Genomic DNA, 7,165 nt, shown 5'->3' with positions numbered 1-7,165 from the left:
CTAGTGCAACTGGTGAAGAAAACATCATTCCAAGAGATGAAATGTCTAGTGAAATTGTCGGGGAAAGCACCTCTCTATTGTCAATTGTTCCTGAAAAAGTTGATTCACAGATGACTTCGGAAGATAGCATTTTGCGTAGTGATTTTGCAACTGAAGGTAACTCCAGGTCAAAAACAGCGACCTCCACAGACATTGTTTCAGTTACCTTGAACAACTTAATTGTAAGTGAACATTCTGCCAACATCCTTCTGCCTTCTACATCTGCAAACGATACTACACAAGCTTCCTCAATGGAACGCCAGGTAGAAAGCGTCACACAAGTTGACACTGAACAGGTTTCTTTGCTAATCCCGAATGAACCCACTTTGACCGATTCAAGACACAGCAATACAGACCCTCCCACTCCAATGCTTGTGGTCAAGAACAGTACTGATGAACTCATCACTTCCTGTAGGAAAAAAGGGTAAATAGCTGTTACTCTGGAAATCTTTAATGTTTGACTGCAAATTAATTATTTTAAAAGATTGAATGTATTTAATAATATGTATGTATGTATGTATGTATGTATGTATGTATGTATGTATGTATGTATGTGCATCTGTGTGTGTGTGTGTGTGTGTGCGTGTGTGTGTGTGTGTGTGTGTGTGTGTGTGTGTGTGTGTGTTACAAGCCTCACACTTAACGAATGACATATTTGTTACAGATTGTTTGGTAATGATGCTGAACTTTGTATTCCTGGTGGCGGCAAACGAGAAGGAAATGGTGTGAGGGGTATTCGACGAAGAATTCCCCATTCCCGATACATACATTCATCTATTTTAGGAGGGGTTTCTGTTTTGGGGGTGTTATTAAATGTTTTAGTGGTTGTCATTTACGCAGTTGTCCCCAAGATTCGAAAGAAGTCAACAAGATTAATGATCAATATATCAGTAATTGATGTGTTATACTTAACAGAGCAATGCATTTTTCACTTTAGCGTTGTAATTGCCGGTAAACTCCTCAGTTTTCCGCAACTGGTGTTTAAATTTTGGGCCAAAGAGTTTCTTATAACATGTTATGTTATGTCCATTACTGGAATAGCAACTGAGCGATATGTGGCCATTTGCAAACCACTATATTACAAGGTGTATGGGGCATTCACAAGGAAGGTCGCATATTTAGTCTTTGTTTGGGGCATTTCCGTTGTGTATGCCACATTATATATCTGTGTTAGCATTCTTATTTGTGAATGGAATCTGACTAAAGATTTACCATATTGTCAAGCCTTTATAGTTTTATACATAATATCTATTGTCACTTACTGCTTGGCAGCAATTTCTGTGTTCATACTGTACATACTCATTGCAGTCAGAGTTGTACGATCATCAAAGATTCAAAAGTCGCAATCACAACAGTCTTGGAACAAGAAGAAAAATAACAATGTGACATTGGTGTGTGTGGTCGTCTCAATCGTATCATGTATAGCATTAACACCAGAAGTTGTTTTCAATGCCCAGCTACTTTATGCTTTATTAAATCCAACGGTAACTGTACTTGAAGTCACCCTGTCCATGGAGACACTATTACTCCTCACCAGATACAATAAAGTGTTCGTAACAACCGCCAATGGATTGATCAACAATGTAGTCAGTTCGGATTATCGTGCAGTTCTGTACAGATTTATCACTTGTCAGAGTCGATCTGACGCTCACAAATTACCTTCTCTAAACACGGCCAGTACTTCAAATATTCAAAGCGCCTCAAGTAAACAGTTACACGGATAATTGTCACTGCCATTGTATTGTGAAGAGCACTTCCTTACATGTAAGGCAGAAGGCACATTTTCAGACCCCTAAACTAGTAAAGTCATTATATCATGTTACGGCTTACTGTATATCTTATTACGTCGTATATCTATCATATTATTATGTAACATAATTTACGTACAGATAAAAGATCATATTACATTATACATTATATTAGATTATCAAGTATATTAAATCATATTATATTATATTACTTATATCATTGTATTTTATCTATATGAAATTATATTATATTATGTCATTATAATACATTACATTAGGTCTTATATCATATCATATCATATCATATTATATTATTGTTATATTATACTGTATATTATAAATTACATTGTCTTGGATGTCAATATAATAAATTACATTATATTCATTATATCATATCACATCATAACATAACATAACATATCATATATCACACACATCATAAATTACATTACATCGATTCATACTGTATCATATTCATGATATTGTTATACACCAATGCGTTACAATTGGTCACATTTACCTGATGATTTGAATATTTATCCATGCGTACCCCCCCCCCCCGAACTTCAGTATTAGTGTTTCCGAGCCTGCATAGAATGTATTATTAATATTGTACAATTATAATGACAATAAAATATATGTATATGAGTAATGGAGTGATCACGTGCAACATACTTAATAATGAGGTAAGAAACTGTATCATCAAATTATGTTAAATAAGGGCTATTTATCATGGGTTTATAATTTAACATTTCATAAAGAAAATGACCTGACATTTAAACACCAGTCCTCTTTATAAAACTAGTTTATCGTTCTGTAAACTGTTAATGCTGTCGTCATTAGCCCAGCTTGTACGATGCTAGATTTCACACCACCCGAAGACATAGGCTTGTATACTAGAATTTCAATATCACAATAGTACATAATGTTACCCATAACAAAGCGGGCCCGTCCTATAGAATTTGTTGATATAGCTTACAGTTTTAATGGAAAATTTGCATAATTAACGATTTTAGATAACTGGGCTGTATCTTAAAAATTCAAGCTTCAAATTTCATATAATATTATAATATGATACATATATCAACAATATTAATACGCACCTGTCCTATGAACTTTGTTGATACAACTTTTACCTTTAATGAGTGAGTTGCATAATTAATTAGTGATTCCCTTATGGGAGGTATTCAGTTTAAATCTGGTTTATAATAAATCTGTCAAAAAATGTAGTCGTTGTTGTCGATATTTACTTTATATGATATGATTTTCTAATAATGTTGCTTGGATTGCAAGTGTTGAATTGGCAAGACAGAGTTGAAGTAGTGGGAAATCCTTTTGAGAGAAAACGACTTTATACTATGTGAGACTTTTCATAGAAATTTCAAAAAATGTAACAGCTCGCTAGAAGCATTAAACGTGTTTTTATGGTTCAAACATTCAATATATTTTGATGGTAGGAAAAAAGTACTGAAAGCTGCAGGCAACACATTGGTTTTAGGGGCTTTTTCGTTTTGCTACACGTACGTTCATCATAGACGAATACTTTCTATTGGCGTAGTGATACATGTACAGTATTTGATATAGTAAGTTGCTGATTAGCGTAGGGATAAATTGGTATCATAGATTGTAAACTGAATCGTTTGATGTAGAAGTTATGTTTTCCAACGACTTTTCTTAGATGAAATAGAAGGAAGAAGAGTTGTCGACACTACTTATGCCGTCGATACGATCAGGTAAGCAACGTTATCACATACAAACAAGTGCAGCCAAGGAGCAGATTTGTGGTTTTCATTTCACTGATGATCAAGGATATCTGCCCCTCTCCATCCCACTGGAATTCGAATTGCCCACCAGCCCACTGCCCACCCAATATTGAGAATGATTTATATACGCTCCCCACCACTGAAACGTTTGTGTTTTCCACTATATTAACAACAACAACAACAACCCCCCCCCCCCCGCCACAATTTCATGGCATTTTTCCTCTCTCACTGTATCAAAATCAGGACTTCCAATCAAACATAACTGCCCAGCCTTTGAAAAATTGCGTAAGAAAAGCTTTTTGCAATAACAGCTTTGTTGGCGGCACCTGATACAAACTTGCAGGCCATGAATTTAAAACTGTTTTATCATGTGTGTCTGAAACCTTGTATTTATAATCCGAGCGTTATTACATCAGTTGTAAGATGAATGGTTTCATTTGTTTGAGTGTGATTTACTATTGCGTCTTCGAATATAACTTCAAATGTGCTATTTCATTTCTTAGTTTAATCTAGCTGCAATAATTGTAGCGTTTGCTGTGATTTTGAGGGGGTTTGTGCTGTTTTTTGTGCTTTTCTCGCAAATAGACGAGATCATGCTGAAAACGCGAGCGGGATGTCAGCGTACTACCGTTTCAATTCAAAATGCTGGTACCTATGAACATTTCTTGGGTCTTGAAGGCTCTGTAATTAATGTTTGAGTTAGGAAATGTTCATTTTTTTGGTATGTACGGCATAATTAGCAGAAACTTCCACCCAACTTTGCCATTCAGATCTGAATCGCTTTAGTCTATTTATGTTTATGTACAGGAATTGTGGCGTTTGCTTGTAGTTAAACACCAGGACATTAAAAAAAAAAATACAACAGAAAGAGACTCTCAAAATCACAACAGACGCTACAAATATTGCAGCTAAGTTTAATCGGCCTTCGCAATCCCCTAATACATACCCAGGATACACACTCGTTTCCACGGCAAATATTAAACAAAATTCAAACCCTTGTAATATCGGTAGTACGCATCGGAAAGTTACATACATGGTAAGCATGTAGCATGATACAGGTTTACACTTCGATTCTACACAACTTGTTGATGACAACACTCAGCGCAAGAATTTCGCGATGCATGCCACAATGAAGTGAATTTCCCTGGCTCTCAAATTCGTTTGGTTTCTCGAAATCTAAAAATCAAATCTGGACAGAAACTTGTCGATATATATTTCGATATACGTACCTTTTAATACAAGCCACCCGAATACTTTGAACAGTCTAGAACGAATCCAATCAGTATCGGAAAATTTGGAAAATTTGACCCAATTCAAGCACTGTGTACAGAGCTTAGCATATACATTTACTTTTCTCATTTGCATTGTCGTGATTATGTTAATGAATGCACAGCGTTCTGGCAGCAAACTTGTTCCCCAGTTTCGACAGATTTATATCCAAGACCTTAATTGCCAGAGTAGTATTTGAAGTTTGAAGCTTGCATTCTTTAGATATTGCCTAATTAACATACACTGCTGCATTTCAAGTAAGTGTTTGGCATATACATGCATGTATGTATTGTTTGAATTGACATCTAATGTTTTGAGTTTATATGTGTGTATGTATGGTTGATTGGTTGGTTTTGCAGCAACATTCTTGTTCACATGTAATGGGCCTCAAAAATTTGGTTATCCTTTGAAAGTTTAATGATGGTGGGGACCTTCAAAAAGATTTGGACCAAATATTTGTGTTCGATAACAATGTAGCTGAGAGCCTGGGGGATGCATAAGATCATTAAAACTGTCTGTGACTGTAGGAGCAGTTGTGTTCTCCTATTACGATGTACAATTGTTATTATTCTTGTAAGAATTTAGGTATGATTCATGACAACAAAGTATCCCTTTAGGTATAGAAGTACAAATTGTGTCTTGTTTTCTGTCAAATCACCACAAATTATATACGTAATGCAAGATTTTGTGGCCTCCAGTTTTCAAACGGTATAAATGGCGCATGCATATTTTAGTGTGTTTAGTCAAATGTTCATATATCGAGGAGTTTGGATGTATATGCCTGGTGAAATAATAGCCCATAATTACAGAGTTTATTTCAATGGAAAAGCGCGCATGGTCCTACATGTATGTCCTCGCTGGGAAAACAAATTCAAAAGTCCATGATATGTATATTGTCAAAGGTATTCTATGTGTAATCCCTTTCCAACCAATAAGACATCTATAATCATATAATATATAATTATACATCTTTGTATAACAATATGATAAAGTATGAACTACTGTAATTTACATGTAATATAATAATTATGATATAATATATAATATACAATATGTAATATAATGTAATATGATTTAATAAAACTTGATTTCATAGCTTGCTTGATTTCAATGACTAGTACGCATGCGATTATACTATGCGATTTTTTTTGGGTGGTTTTTACCAAAGGATGCATTGCAGTGCAATGACTACGCATGCGCATTCTATATGTTATGTGCATTCTCCACGTAGATGGTGCTATCTACAATATCATCGTGAGGCAGCCCAGGCAACTGGTCACAAATGAATCTACCCTACGCGAGCTTATGGGCTTTGCCTAGTTATGATATTATAATATAATTAATAATATACACTTATTGCCTGGCTATGGGGGCACTAGTACACATCTATTACCACGAGGGCTGTTATGTAACAAGTATTTTATGAAAGCCGAGGTGAACAGTTGTTGTGCAACAGCATGAGAGGTACTATGATATCCGAATAAGGCAAAGCAATTAAGGTCTTGGATTACTAAGATACGTACAAAGTAAAACTTGTTGCAACACAATATAAGGTATTGAGTGGACACTGGTTTTAATTGTACTCACAATAGGGTAGTATTTCTGATGTCTTCAAGTGAACTTGCAGTGTACATTTTGGGGACTTCCAGCATTTACACTATCTTGATTACAGGGTGATTAGATTCACACAACATAGACACTTCTTGCCTATCACTCCACTTGTGTAATTTACATATACCTCATTGAGCAACAATATTATAGTTTTAGTTTGTGTCTATCTTAGTAAACCAAGACCTCGATTGCCAGAGTAGTAGCTTGTGTCTATCTTAGTAAACCAAGACCTCGATTGCCACAGTAGTAGTAATGTGGTACATACACTGATTATAACAAAGGGCACATTTTTAATAAAGCTTGGTGTTGTACATTTTAAATTTATTGCCATTTGCATATTAAATATTTTTCCTTAATTAGGTGATATCTTAATAAAAGCTTAAAATATCATGACAGTATTATGTGATTTTGTACATAAATCAGTGACAACAAAGACCATGTGTTCGATAAAAGCTTGTTGACATAGTTTTTAATTTTAATGACTCATTCACATAATTAATGAAACGTACCAATTAAGATAAACCATGTGTGGTAGCTCAGAATTTCAAATATTGATAATCTGTGTTGAAATTTATCAACACAGGGCTTTTATTTTGTCATTTCAGAAGGCATGATTCAGTATACATTGTGTATCTGGTTTTGCCTTGCACATATACTTACCCATATTAACACATTTCTTTTACTTGTAAGGGTAAACAAAATAACAGTACTGTAATACTTTCATATATGCTGTAC

This window comes from Glandiceps talaboti, chromosome 15, assembly GCF_964340395.1.
Source record: "Glandiceps talaboti chromosome 15, keGlaTala1.1, whole genome shotgun sequence".
NCBI lineage: Eukaryota > Metazoa > Hemichordata > Enteropneusta > Spengelidae > Glandiceps > Glandiceps talaboti.
The sequence above is the reverse complement of the archived record's forward strand: the minus strand, read 5'-3'. Positions refer to the sequence as shown.